At 41.4% G+C, this 15,544-nt stretch overlaps 1 protein-coding gene across 1 annotated transcript in view; it reads left to right on the top strand.

Annotated features, from left to right (window-relative positions):
* Nucleotides 1–2,207: 2,207 nt before the first annotated feature.
* Nucleotides 2,208–15,544, top strand: part of LOC123961662 (transcriptional enhancer factor TEF-3-like) — a 29,308-nt gene continuing 15,971 nt past the window's right edge. The window contains exon 1 of the mRNA XM_046037207.1: nt 2,208–2,343. The gene's annotated coding sequence lies outside the window, so the exon portion shown is untranslated. The remainder of the gene's footprint in view (nt 2,344–15,544) is intronic.

Genomic DNA, 15,544 nt, shown 5'->3' with positions numbered 1-15,544 from the left:
TGTGGTGAAAGTAGCTTTGAGTGTGTCCGGTCTGCTCTCTACATGTTGCTGACTGTCTATAGGGTGTCAGTGTTTTGTTTTTGTAGGCATGAGTTTATTTTATCACTTCTACATCAGAGAGAGAGAGAGAGAGGCTGACCGACCGACCGACCGGACGCATTATAGGAAGTGTTGTGGAACATCAGGGGGCTCAGAGGAAGGGCTAAGGGGGGGGGGGGGGCTGGACTGGACTGGACTGGCTGGAGAGCCTTACTCACTCCTTACAACACACAGACTCACTCAGCAGATCACTACGACCCCTACTCAGCCATATAGTAATGGTCACTGCTTTTTGCTTTTTGTTGCCGTAAATGGACATGGAGTTTCGTGACAGGAAAACAAACGATGACAAACACAAAGCTTTGTTTGTATTGACTCATGAGTTTGAGAGTTATTTCTTCACCTTGTCTGACCATCGATGCCTATGTTTTCATTTTTTCCTGCACGTCCACAGTTCAAGAGGAAAAGGTGGAGCTGACGTCTGTCTCATACTCTCCCCCAAAATACATAAGCACTGTGTGCACTTCCTACACAAATTGGCATGTAGAGAAAACAGGATATGAATCTATTGGTAGACATTTTGCAAGTCAAACATCCCCATGCTGCCACTTTTGTTATGTCACAAAGAGCCAGTGGAATGTCAAGTTAATCCTTTTTAATTAGTCAGCTGGTTGTTGTAATACTCCCCCACCCAAAGCAATATAGAAATGCATTGACTAGAATCTCAGCTGAGGATCTCAAAGTTTAATAATACAGTCAGCTGTGAAACTGATGAAGAAATGGGCAACCTAAAAAGCCTCCCGGCTTTAATATCCTGGTATGATCCTCCTTGGCATGTGTGTCTAAGTGTGTCTGAGGACGGTGATCCCACTTTAATGTGTCCCCTCATTTGTTGACTTTAGGCCCCTCCTGCACCCCCTCCTCTGCTTACGGTTGTCTCAACACTAGGTGCCACTTTATTTGTTTTCACTAACCTAATTTATGATCTGAGGTGCTCATTCCAGGTTTGGATTAGCAGCCGTGGGGCTGATGTGATCATGTTTTGTCGTCCACCATGTGCTTTAAATGGCTGCCTCAATGTAACAGCTAAGTCGCCTGATCTCAGTGACACAATATTTTACAAACCACATTTAGGATGAAAACATTTTGATTCAGGTTTTAGTGGCTTTGCATGTTTTAAGTAGATGTGATGGATTGCATGGTCTATTAATTTTGGACCCCTCGAGCTTATGAGACCCTGTCAGACTCCACTGGAGAAACTGAAAGTATAGTGTGCACTGTGCAGTCTGCAAAATCTGTAAAGATGTTTCTGCGTTCCTAGTTGTTAGTTGATATTTTGTGAGTGAATCATATGGTTCTGTGAAAATTGTGTCTAAAGCATCCCAGAAAATGAATAAACAACAATTTTAATAAACAATGAATTCATCAAGCAAAAACATACCATTTCTTGTGGGTTCCAGCTTCTTTAATGTGAGAATTTGCTGCTTTCTGCTCTGTGGTACATTATTGTTAATTGAATATCTTTTGGGTTTTGGACATCGCTCTGGGTTATGGGGAGCGTAAACAATTCATTTATTGATTACAAAAAAATATGAAGAGATAATGACAAGAATGATCTTTTCTTCATCCTGTAACTTATGCCATATGTGGTTTATGTTAAAGTGTTGATGCTTACTATGTCAGAACAGGCTATCAAATGACTTTACATGATTACAAACTACACATTTTTATATAGAGCATTTGCAAGTATGTGCAATGTACATCAATAAAATCCTTGTCAGAAAATCGTCCATAATGAATTTTATTCTGTTTCTTCATATGTAGCCTAAAAGTTTGAAGAGGAAGCTGTGAAATCCTTGCAAAACATTCCCTGGATAAATCTGGACTGGAAACTCCTTACATAGCACCATGTCAATTTCATCATCCTTTTCTTGCTTTCCCAGGACTGCCCTGCCACATCCAGACCATCATCATCATCATCATCATCACATCTGTGGATTTCATACAGACAGAACCACTCCCTGCAGCCTCCTCCCTTTCTCTTACCCTCATCTCCCCCAACCCACACCCTGAACCCCCTGCTCTCTGGTCCCCTTTCCGTCGTCCCACCACGTCTGCGGAGTGGGTGCCAGCTCCCTCCCCCAGGGGTGGGAGTGAGGAGCTGGGGGACGCACTCGACAAACCCCTGGAGAATGATGCCGAGGGCGTGTGGAGCCCAGACATCGAGCAGAGCTTCCAGGAGGCACTGGCCATCTACCCACCCTGTGGCCGCAGGAAGATCATCCTCTCTGACGAGGGCAAGATGTACGGTACGCCCACCTTTATCATCATACTATCCATGTACCTTTTTCTTCTTGAATGGGATGATAAACACAACACCTGAAGATCAGCTCACATGCAGGTCAGGGTTGAGGATAATGCTCTTTAGCAAAAAGTGAAAAAAAAGTTATAGTCTGTGAACCTCTCCTCAAAGACGCTACTACTCCTCAAACAGACGCTACTACTACACCCACAGTGCAACACCTGCAGTATGATGGGGCACAAACAGACAAATAGACATTTGTTTCATATACTCTCTCCCACACACACAAACACACACACACGTTCATCACCACTCCTTGTGTTCATGTTTCACATCACTCCCGTTTCCTGCACAGCTGTCAGCTCCACTTTGTCCCATAGTGAACAGTATGATGGCATGATGTGTCAGAAACAAGCGCACACACTTTAATCACTCAGTCTTCTACGCATGCATGCATACAAAATTTGCCTCTTATGCACACTTCAGTTTGATCATTTTCTATCAGAAGCCATGATATTTAACTGAGAATGAAAACAATACACTGACACATAGAAAAGCAAAGCTGCATTTCTATTCACTCCTTCAAGATCCATAATAATGACAAATCAATTAAAAGTAAAGCATTAAAGTATCAGCTTCATCAACATACAGAGTTATTTTGGCTAGACCTATGTCCCAATGTATTTCTGGCAGTGACAGTGAGAGCACTCCATTGTTCTTGTTATCAAAATGTGCTCCATATCATTCAACCTAAACAGGTTCAGAAGAATGAATAACTTCCTACAAAGCGTATACTGCTTGTGTTTAAATGGCATGGATGCTAACTTTTGTGTGTTGTTGCCTCAAGTACTCATTAGAAATGAGAAATGTTGATGGGTTTTTCCACACTAAATGTTGCTTGACCAGATTTCACATTGTTTGTGCTATTTGGCAACCTATCTAAAATAATGATCTGAGGTTTGGAGCAGCAAAATAACTTTACTGAAGGTCTTTCCATAGTGAATCTTTGGGTATTGTCATTGCAAAACAGGTGTTGGGAAGGTGAGGTGACATTCCTCTCCGACACCTTGCTGAAAGATATTTGGTAACAGATGGCTTGCCCATAGTGTGTCCTCCTGTTTGACTGTTTGATAGTGGATCTGGTTGTTGGAAAAGGGGCGGATAGAGGTAGTGGCGCTATCAGACAGCCTCTGTCATCGCCTTGTTTTGTCACAGTGCCAGACAGCTCCTTTAACTGTTAGCTTTGCCTAGCCAAGCTTAGCCACCTATTGAGGTCATGGCCATCGTCTGATCAACGCTTAAACCCTTATAAAGCCAGTAATAATAGTTGGAGGGGGTAGAGGAGGGAGGGGCAGGTGGCTCATTCTGTCTCACGGGGATGGGGGGCTGAATGAGCATAGGTAGTGATGGTGGGGGTTTTGGCAAGGCAGGCACTGAGGTGCCCCTTCTTCCCTGTGGGGGTTAGGGGCAGGTGATGCACGCCAGGGAGCGCGTTGGCCCGCCAGGAATGGCATGTGCACTTGGGAGCCCGGGGGTTCAAGGCAGCTCGGCTGTAACCCTAAACCAGAATAGACGTTTACCCTTTGAGCACTTGAAGGGGAGGGAGGACGGGTGGACAAATAAACACCAAGGTGGGCACTGGTGTCTTGCATGGCCTCGGGCCCCAGTAGAACGATCTCACACCTGTCCCCAGCATGTGTGTGTATGTTTCAGAATGAGAAAGGTAGAGGTTGTGTATTTTTCTTTGCCTCCTCTGCTCCCTGCTTTTTCTGTGACTTATCTCCCACAGTTCTCTTTGTCTCAGACTCTTTCTTTGTCCTTTATGAACAACCTCTTCTCCCTTTCTCTCATTCTGTCAGTTGGTCTGTCTGCCTTTCAGTTCACCTCCAGCTGCTCTCAGTTCAACCTGACAGCCTTGTGGCAAAGCCAGATTTATGACTTGAGAAATGAGGCAAGACTGAGCCAGTACATGGCCCGCTGTGCCCCTAAACAGCCTGACCAGTTCTTCCCTTACCTCCCCTGCAGATCCCCTGTTCTGTGCTTTTATCACCATCCCCGCGGTCACAAGTGGCCAACAACTCAAGTCATTCAAGCTACAATCAATGCAAAGCCACTTTGAAGGTCTTTAGTGTTGTTAATGTTGTTAAAGCGCTGATGGGCGGTCTTAAATCAGGTAGCCAAATCAAATATCAGCTGAGAATATCTTTAATGGCATATATGAAATGGTGAAGCAATGACTTGATAGTTTTAGAAATGTTATTTAGTCTTCTTGCATGGGCTAAATATGGATACACACGCAAAACAAAACTCCTAGCAAAATAACTGTCTGTTGGCCTAGAGTGACATACTCTGAATATTAGGTTGAATTCCCCTCTGAGGAATGAATGCCATTTTTTGCTAAACAATATGATATTGAGTCTCTGAGCAGCGAAACAGAAGGAATGTGTGGTTCTATCCATTGTAAATTCCTAAATTGACTGGAATGTTTTTACCCCATATTCCGTACATTCACCACATTTTTTTCCCATAATGCTGTGCATAGCGCTGGCCCTCGCGCCCATTAGTGAACAGACATATTAGTTCGCTTATTAGGGACGGTGTCACGGATATTGTGGCGGTTATGTGCTCTGGTGGTAATTCGACATGCATCTGCCAAGGAAAATATTTCCTGCCTTGTGTGGCTCTCAGCAAGAGACGTGCCCTGTGGTCTGACCGAAGGCCTCATGCTGCAATAATGGAAAAACAGTCCCGAACTTGTAGTGCAATGGAAACTAATGTGCTGACAACTAGAAGAATGAAGCTAGAAGAATGTGGCACTGGAAATGTTATTATCTTTCCTCTTTATTTACTGCCATATGACTGCCATATTAATTTATGTGCCCCTTTTGCAATTGTAATTGTTTTCTTTTATGATGTCTTTTGACTAATTTTTATTTGACAGCATTCAGTCTTGCAAAATGCAGCTGTTTGGTTTTGTCACACTTGTTTTCCTGACATCTGTGAGAGGAGCTCTTTTCTCATATTTTGATGGGTACTGCTTCCTGTGGGGAACTTTTTTTTCTTGTGTTAGTGTAGTGGGTAAAAGCAACCAAGTTTCCCTCAGTAGTGGGATATTTTTCTGTCAGTTCAGAACAAAGAATACTCACACAATGAATCACGCTCCCACTTAGCTTCGCTTGTGCAACGTGTCAACCCATTGTGGGTTTTTGTCAAGCATTGCAAATATGTTTTCATCTCAAGCCATTCTCATTAAGAGTGTGATGTAAAGGTCAGCGAAAAGCAACAGCGAGTCCTCACCCGGGTACAAACTTTGGCAGTAAAGTGAGAGATTCACCAGTGACCTTGACCTGCTGACCTTTTGAAGAAGCCTCTTTGGCAATTAGATTTTCCTCATATGAATATTCATTCAGACACCAGTTTATTAGATACACCACTTGAGAAGGCGGATGAACATGAACCTCCTATCATGTGAACCACCCCCCTGCTGCCTGTGGAATCTCGACACAGCTCCCTCCATCTCAGTCACTGTCTTTCTGTCTGTCACAGTGTAACCAATAGGACATGGTGAGGAGAGACAACCACGTAACAGAGCTGTCACTGTCACTTTATGTAGACATCTCAGATCAGCAAGGTGAACGGAAGGATCCAAACAGGCCAGACATCTTTTGATCTGTCTATTCCATTAACTGACGTTGAGCCTCACACAAACTACCTCTGCATAAATCTCTGTAATCGCAAATACACTCGTGGTAGGTTGTGTTAATACAACATGGCATCTGTTTAAACTTACTAGGAATACTATACTGTCAGAAATAAGACTAAACTTCAGATCTGGCTTATATAGCAGTGCATCTGGTTACCATGCTGATAAGTGCAGGACTCTTGTATGACGGGAAGCTGTGGTTTTTGTAAGCTTGAATGACACCTGTCAGAGATTCTCAGTGGGAGATTATCAGAGGCAAACTAACAGAAATTGAGTTAATAAGGGAGAGGGAGGAGAGCTAGTAACATTTTATCTTATGGGTTTTCTATTTGCTAATAATTTCTCAAAGGTTTCCTGGAAAGAACTATGTCATTTGGTACTAAATATAGGCGAAATAGAGAATAGAGGAATTTATGAAGAGAATGCTTCAATGTACATTTATATCCAAGGAAGGTTAAAATCAAGAGCAAATGGACTTGGTTAAAGATACTCAAAGACGGTTCACCTCTCATCCAAGAGGCTTCTTCGGTTCTGACTGACTTGAAGGGAATCCCAGCTATTTAACCTCAGAGGGGTCTTTTCTAAAGTTATCGATACTTCTTAGTTTGTTCGTGCTCCTGGCTGTTGTGATGACACTAAATATATATATAAAATAAATAAATAATATATTTATAATTTCTTATTAGAAGCTTGGTTTAACATATATGTTGAATTGTTTGCGGATTTATGTATTTTCAGCTGTCCAGCTATGCACTCAACAAAAGACTAGAGTACCAATTGAACACTGTCTCCATTTTAGCTAGCATACCTTATAGTTAGTGCCAAATTAGATACTTATTTCCAGGAAACTTCCAGGAAAAAATTAGGAAATAACAGACCTCTGGAATAAAGCAGGTAAGTGCTCTATTTGTGAGTCTTCTGGAATATCTGCATGAATTCAAAAATACTTTTTTTGTGAATAGCATCTTTACAATTACATTCCTCTAATTTGAAAGGAATACATTACAATAGCACAAATTTAAGGATAGTTTACCTATATTAGTCTCATGAAAATATTGGTTAAATAATTAATTTCAGCTTTTTATATGGTTTTGGTTTTAGTAAAAAACTTAAAAAATTAAAATGTCCTGGAGCTCAACGCTCTTAAGACAGTGGAGATGGCTGTGGATTTAAGGTCACTCTCCCCCATTACCCCGTGTGACGCCACAGTCAACACTTTGGAGTCCGTTTGCTTCCTGGGCAGCTTCATCACCCAAAAACTTGTGGGCGCTGAACATCATCACCTCCCTCAACAAGAAAGCCCAGCAGTTGATGTACTTCCTGCAGCAGCTGAAGAACAATGATGGTGCACTACTACACCGCTATCATGCTGATCAGCTCCGCTGCTGCCACAGCCAAGGACAAAGGCAGACTGCAGCATATCGTTCGCTCAGCAGAGAAGGAGACAAGCTGCAGTCTTCCACCCCTCCAGCACCCGGACGCCTCCAGGACTCCAAGGCGAGCAGGAAAGATTGTGGTCGACCCCTCCCACCCTGGACACAAACTGTTTCAGACACTCCCCTCTGGCAGGAGGCTGCGGTCCATCAGGACCAAAACATCACGCCACAAGAACAGTTTCATCCCATCTGCAGCTGGCCTCATCAACAAGGCCCAAGACTAAAACTGATTCCCATGCCCCCAAACCTCCCCTCCCTCTTACAGTACATCGTGTAAATGTTTGCACATACAAATCTGATGCACATGTAATTAACTGCCATATTACACATAGTCTTTATTATTCTTTTATTTTTGTATATCTTGTCAATTACATATTTTTATATTTAAATAGGTTTACAAATTCCTTGTATATGTGTAAACCTACTTGGCCATAAAGCTGATTCTGATGAAAGAATTAGGATGTAGTTGTACACAGATCAATGTGGACAGTGTTGTCATTTCTCCTTTTCCTCACTTATTATACATTTACCACATTATTATATTCACACAGTCATTGTGCTTATAATATACTGTATTGTAACGTAAGCTGTTCAAATGATAATTTAGTACATCAAAACTGCAAATGATTCGGTCATGAGGAGATGAACCCAGTAAAATATATATTAATATGCTCAGCTTCAGTGCCACTTACCAATTTTGAAGTTGTCACTTGTTTGTGTTGAACCAGGAATGCTTTGTGACTGTTTTAATGCTGGACCATCACTGGCTCTATAATGTAGTACTTTACTCATTGCTGGTATCAAGGCTTGGTAGAGTGCTTTTCAGAGCTCAGAAGGCTGCATCCAGGCTCTATCGGAGAGGAAATGACACCCAGCCAAGACATTCCTGCAGCCTAAATGTGACCTTTGTTTTCCTGGGCAGACACGGTGGGCATATGTGCTGTTGAGGGAAAAAGTATGGCTGGCAGATGTTGCTTCTGAGAGAAAGACAGTTTGTATGCAGTTAGACAGGCACAAATGTACATATGTCCAAGACCAAGTGTAACTTATACTTACGGTAAGACTTGAATTTAAATAAAGGTTCAACAGATTGTAGTTTCCTCTGTATTAACTATGTAGCTTAAACACAGCCACACACGTACAACAGGGTGATGAACTAAATCACTCCCTGTGATATGGTTGTCCATTGGATAAGTCCATGTACATAGGGATGTTGTTGTTCACACACAAACAGGACATGGACTCATGGGGTGATGCTGGTGCAGCAGATGCAGGACCCAGTGTGAACCAGTCAATATATAGGAATGTCAGGAATGCACTGGGCTGAGATGGAGACATTGAAACAAAGAGAGAGAGAGAGAGAGCACACCAGGCCAGTGATGACCGCAGCCCCATTTGGGGGAGGACAGATTTATGACCAGTCAGGCCCAGAGGTTGACTTTGGAAGGGACACTATAGGCGGCCTTCACTAACCCCCTCCACCTCTCCCTGACCTCTACCAACAGGCCTGACAAGAAGGAGAGAAAAGCCAGAAGGAAAACTAGTGAAACAGTGTTTGTCTGGCCTTTTAAGATCATTACAGCTCCAGGATTCAAAACTTTAGTATGTTTTGGTGTTTTGATTGGTGATTTGGTGTTATTAATACAGCCATGGTGCCAACTTAGACATGCTGTCAGTAAGATGAATGAAGGGGTTCAATGTGCCATTTTCCTGTAATTACCACTTGTGGCCACAGTTTAGCAAAAGTTACATAGGCTTGCAAGGCAGTGGCTAAAATAAATGTTTTTATAACTACAATGGATCAAATGACAATGTGAAAGGGGTCATTTGTAGTGATGACCTGGAATTATCACCCGAATCTGCAGCTCTTCTGTGCTTTATGGAGCTTTATAGCTAGTTTTAGCTCATTGTTGTTGTTGCTGTTCAATCTGTAACTACTTTGCTTAACTCTCGCTGCTCTCTTAGCACTGTTGGTCGCAGCGGGCAGTTGTTTTCAGGGGAAAAGGTCTAAAAACAGGTACAGAGCCTGCTTAGCACCAAACAGAAGACAGGCACAGTAAGAGACTAGCTGGTATACATAGTGGAGTATTTTGGAGCTAAAGAGCCAGTTATTTCCCTCAGGAGTTGGTAAACCAAAAACACAGCTAAAAGGAGAGTGAATATTAGACTGGCATTCATCAGGTGACTCCAAATGACTCATAATGTTGCTTGCACCTGCTGGATGTGTAAGTAAGTAACTGTTTGCTAAGACATTTGTCATATCAACTAATGATACAGAGTCGTGTTCACAACTTGTTTCGGTTGAAAGAAACCCAGTTATTTCAGGTTTAAGTTTGAAATAGAGAATTTAAGGTGTGTTTTGGGACAAATACACTTTTGAGTCATTTCAGACATTTATATTGCAGGCAGGGTGGAAACTAAAAATATTACAGAATACAAATGTATATATAATATGAGAGACTGGAAACTTCACCAACATCTACCAGCAACAGAAATATTCCATAAAAACTCACAAACTATAATGTTTTCTAAGTTGCACAACCCAGCAGTATCTCTGAACTCTGGAACAGTCGAATTTTCCTTCTGCTGCAGGTGGTCACTTTTCATGCCCTTAAGAAATTTTTCAGATTTCCGCCAGATTTCCATGACTGCAGGCAGTGTGATAAACAACATCAAACTGTGGACCAGTGGCTGATCATATAATGTTCCTACTGACGTTTGGGCAGCATTGGCTGGCACAAGTTCTCTGTCTGTGCTACTCCCATTAGATATCATGATCTCATCGCTGTGTGACTGAGTCCCCTCTCTGATCTCATGGGTGTGTTGGAGGGTATTTTTGATGGGGCCCTTCCCCAAGCACTCACCAGGAGTGGCAGGGCATCTGATATGAGAACACTAAGCAGCCCATTAATGAAGCTGTTTAATGCTTGCAGTACATACATAGTTAATTTTGAATGGAGATACCGTCATATTGATAAAGCAGTTTGTCCTTTGCTCTTTTGGTGTAAGAATACCTTTTTAATCGTTATTTTTGAGAAGAAAAAAACTTTTTCATTGTAATGTTGAAAACAAAAAAGAATTGATGTAGTTACCCTGCCAGACATTTATATTAGCATTTTCACAGAAGAGCTTTGCAACTCTCATTTCTTTCATTGTCTTTCATGTTTGCACTTGACTTGACTTGGGTTTCAAGTTGATTAAGTTTGACAACAACTCTGGGCCAGGAAAGGCTTACAAATCCATAAAAGATATTCAAAAGTGTCTGGCTACCAAAGTGAAAAGATGGTCTGTTTTTCTGAATTCATGAAATGTTCATCTGTGGTGACATGCTCACGCATCTGTGTCTGCCACTTTAAAAATCCCTATTGGATTGGATACACAGTGTACATCTTACTGTACACTGAGTGAAGTTTCCAGAAGATAAATTGCTGGGAATTGGAAGAACTTGCAGCTGTAATGTGAGGAACTTGATACAGGCAACTTAATGTTCATTTGAAGTCAAGTACTGTGACTTTGACAAAGCTCTCTGTTCGTCTTTTCAAGAGTTTGATTGCGAGGAAATGTGGAACACTTCCTTAATCCCTGGGGAATTAAAGAAATATGCATTTATGGGCTCAAACAATCGGCCTGCGAGTGCACCTTCCGATAAACACTAAATGGTTGAGGAGTTACAGGCCTGAAAGGAAAATAAGATTGAGACAGAAAAGAGTGCCGCAACTGGGGCTAAGTCTGTGTGTGTGTCAGTTTATGTCTTCTATGTGTGTGACTGTGTGTGTATAAACTGGAGTAGAATGCATTTGAGAGAGGGGTTTAGTGCACAAAAGCCTCACACAATGGCAGTTCTTCAGCTGGGTGTGTGGGTGTGTGTGTGTGTGTGTGTGTGTGTGTGTGTGTGTGTGTGTGTGTATGTGTGTGTACTGATTCACAGATAAAATCAATCTAACAGTTATTTGTTGCTAAAGAAACTTTGCTGATGGTAAATCCATTTTTTGCATATCGTATTAAATTAAAATTCTATTTGAATTTACTTTATTTAACCAAGATAATCAATATCAATATTTTTTAGGAAGCGGTACCACGATTGTTCCCTAACCTTAGCCACTTCTTTATTATTGTCACTATGACGACAAAGGTCCCCTAACCTTAGCAAAGTTGTCATTTTAACTCAAAACCAGGATGTTTCCCCAAACTTAACCAAGTTGTTTTTGTGTGCTAAACCTATTCAAACCTTAACAATAGTGTTGTCATCCTTTAGCGTTAGATCAGAAAACGCTTCTACGTGTCATTGTAGAGGGCACGGACAAACAACCTATTTTGCCGTTTCATTTGAAGAACTTTGTTGATCCAGCTGATTCCATATAGTGGCACCATAAATCTGCAGGCTGCTCTTAGACACAGCAATTTTGCAGCAGGGATTTCCAGCCTTTGCTGCTAGACTGCTAGTGCGGGGGTCCAAGGTGAAGCCCAACAGTTCTATTAGGTTTAGAGGGACAATAGGAGAGAGGAGTTTTTGTATACATAGAGGAACTGCTAGAAAGACTTTATTTCCTAAAGGTTAACTCCAACACAGCAAACTCCTCTCTCCAACTCAGACTCACATTTCCACCGGCATCTTCCTGCAACAACTTGCCTCTCATGAGATTTCAGATCGAGAATTGTCCTTGAGCGAGACTTCTGTTTATGGTTAAAAACAAGGGGTGTTGCCAGGTGTTACTTGTAGGGATCCTTCCCATGATGTTATCAGACACCTGGTATAACAATCTGAACCTGTCAAAAAGTCAATTTTGATGGGCGCAGTTGCTCCAATAGAATATTTTGCAGCCGGTTTGCAGCTGAAGCCATCTACTGTACGGATTTCAAAAGGTTCGACCCTAAAATATTTGAAAAAAGGGCCCAGGTTTAAAAATACCAAAATTACAGTTTAATAACACTGCAGTATGATCAGTATCAGTATTACACTTCTGATCTGAAAATGCAGCAACATTACTAAAAAGTCTGACATGACAAAAAACCTGTGTCAAATCAAAAGCCCCAGATTTTCCTAACTAATTTGGTAGAGAAAACCAAGGTCAACTGTGAAGTTGTTACCCAAACTGCCTGTTGTAAACATCCATCACAGTTTACAGGCACACCTTATGTTTCAACTTTTACAACTGCTCTAGTTGTGCGCACAAACCTTTTTCTTACACAATGAGGGTTTATTCCCAACATTTTTGTTGTACTCACTCAGAATAAAAATTATTTACACAATCTTACAGAACTGCTGCTGACTGCTTGTGTTTCTTGTCCTGTCTGATTTCATGTAACAATGCTGTGTTTCCATATCTCAGCAATTACTGTAGTGCAGTACAATGGAAATGAGAGCCCAAACTAGAAAACCAAGATTTATCCTTTGAATGATCATGATTTAATATTTTAAAAGCCTCCATCCAAAATACAACTAATAGTATAAACAAAATATCCAATATCATACCGATCAAAGTCAAAATGTCAGTGCTTACAGCAATAACATGCATTGCATTTGGGAAATCCTTCTCTTTCTCGTTTTCTTCAAAGACTTATAAAGGTTGTACCATACACTTTATAGAGGCAGATAGATATCACCTCTAGGGTATACAAACCTACAACCTAAGCTGTTTCTGTAAGGACAAAACACAAATGCTTTGAAAAAGCATTAAGTGGAAACTCATGTCTGAGCGAACTGTGAGGACTAAGGCTGTTCACATGAGCACCGGGAAGAAAGTGTTTTGCATTCCGTGCAAAATCTGATCACTTTTATTGGCTGACAAAATTACTTATGGGGGTTCAGCCGAGCTTCGGGTTTCCTCTTTTCACCATTCGGGGTCACTTGATTGGCCGGTTCATGGAGCGTTGTGAGGTCTGACCCAAGCGTCACTATGTAAGGGAAAATCTGACGGGTTTGTACCAGGTTGTGTGTCGTGACTGATCTGTGTGTTAATTCACATGGAGATGTGGTGCCAAGGGAAAAATGACCGTGTTTAAGAGGTGGTGCAAAGTCTAGCAAACTCTTATATGATTATGTGTGTGTATGTGTGTTTGTGTATGTGTGGGGGCCTGTGTGGGAGTGTGAGAGAGAATGCAAGAGTCGTGTGATTCACTCTGTACCTGAGCTTGTATGTGTGTGTTTGTTTGTGTCCTGCCTTTTATTAGTACCTTATTGTAAATTTGCTGTTCTCTTTCATTTCTAATTAATCTCTTAATTATTTTTTGAGATTAGTTGATGTTTTTTTTTCTCTGTCAAATGTCCAAAAAATAATGGCAAATGCCCAGAGCACAATGTGACTTATGTGCTTGTTTTGTTGAACCAACGGTCTCAACTCAAACATATTCATTTGATTATGATGTAAAACAAAGAAAAGTAGAAAATTCTCACATTTAAAAAGCTGGAACCAGCAACATCTTTATGTTTCTGTCAATGAACTAATTGATTAATTGACTAATTGTTTCAGCACTATGTCTGCAAAAGTGTGGGTGATCTGTGTATAATGGCTGCCAACTTTTATACAGTCCATCTTACAAGTGGACTTGCATGGCAGTAGTAGATTACATAGCCCCCCAAGCCACATTGTTTCTTGTCAAAACTACATTCGCAATGAAAACTCACAACATCACACTCCTGAATTACACTCCAAGAACTATTATGCACAGTATATAATTGTGCATGTCTATTTGAGTGTTTTTACAATGTTAGACATTAAACTAGTGTTTTAGTTTTGGAGAAGAGACTGAAAGAAGGCACATGACTGTTCCCCTCCACTGTAATCATATACACTCTGGATGGGGGAGAACAAGCCCAAGATTTACTGCAGGCCAAAGGCATATTCCATAAACATTGACACACACACCAGCTGCCTTACCAGACGGGGACCCCTTTAGTTACTGGCCTGTGCCATGTCTGTGTCCGGTCTGAGTCCTGCATGGCCCCAGCCTCCACCTGCTCTGCCAATGTGACCTGTCTCTCAGCAGTGGCAGTGCACAGAGGTTATTATCGTCAACTAAGATGAACGAAATAACGAAAACTAGATGTGAAAAAACATTGTTGTTAACTGAAATAAAAATAAAAACCAGGCTTTTCAAAAAAACGATAACATAAATTGTATTGAAAAAAGTAACTAAAATAAACTAAAATTATTTATTTATTTCATAGGACCTAAATAAGCCCATTTCAAGTGAATATGAAACCGGTAGAACTGTTGCGGGGCAGTTGGTCTGGCCAGACAGCAGTTCAGCGGTGCGTGCGGTGATTAGCCAATAGGTACCTGTTGGTGAGCCGTGGGTGTGTTATGCTTTTGTTCACGATGAAGAACTGGCATGTTGCGTGTCGTGTGGCTGTCCTGCCAAGATTGCTTTATCCATCAAGAGAGCCCGGGGTCAGGGCGACGTCTGGCTGCAGCGTAGCAGGTGGGGACCGCCGTTATGAGGAGAGCCTCATGTAATTTTAAGGGTAGGCTAACTGACCCAGGTAGGGATCAGCTGCGTAGTTGGTGGGATTTGAACATGTTTTCTATTGTCTTTCACACATACATGTGTACAAAATAATATGAATGCAACAACTGTACAAAGTTGTGTTGTTTTTAGTTTGGGTTGCAGATAGTGAGTCACTGTCTTTGTGGTTTTCTTTCCTTGTTTTGTTCTGTTCTGATTTGGCTTAGTGCTCTTCCTTCGTGTGGGATGAACTTGCCCCTTGCCCATTGATTGTGAGGGTTCAGGTGTCTGCTGGTCATTATATTTACTGCATGTCAGCTAGTGTGTGTTTTATGGGCTCATTGATATCTCAGCCAACCTGACTCTTTGTGCTTCACATTGTTTTGATACAGATTTTTTTTATTAATAAAGGTTTAGATTTTAATATAACTGCTTACCAGTCATACTTGCCTCCAGGGTGCTAGGAACCTGTTGTTTGTGGCTCCAAGGGGGGCATTCACTATTCAGTTTCTTCTTTGTCCATCAATTGTATTTCACCTATTTAACCAAGAATGATAGAGCTAGAGACTGATGTAATGAATTTCTTGGGTCTAATGCTCTTAGAGTTTTCTGTAGAAA

The sequence above is a fragment of the Micropterus dolomieu genome, linkage group LG22 (genome assembly GCF_021292245.1).
Source record: "Micropterus dolomieu isolate WLL.071019.BEF.003 ecotype Adirondacks linkage group LG22, ASM2129224v1, whole genome shotgun sequence".
NCBI classification, from domain to species: Eukaryota; Metazoa; Chordata; class Actinopteri; order Centrarchiformes; family Centrarchidae; genus Micropterus; species Micropterus dolomieu.
Note: the sequence above shows the minus strand (reverse complement) of the source record. Positions and strands in the feature narration are given on the sequence as shown.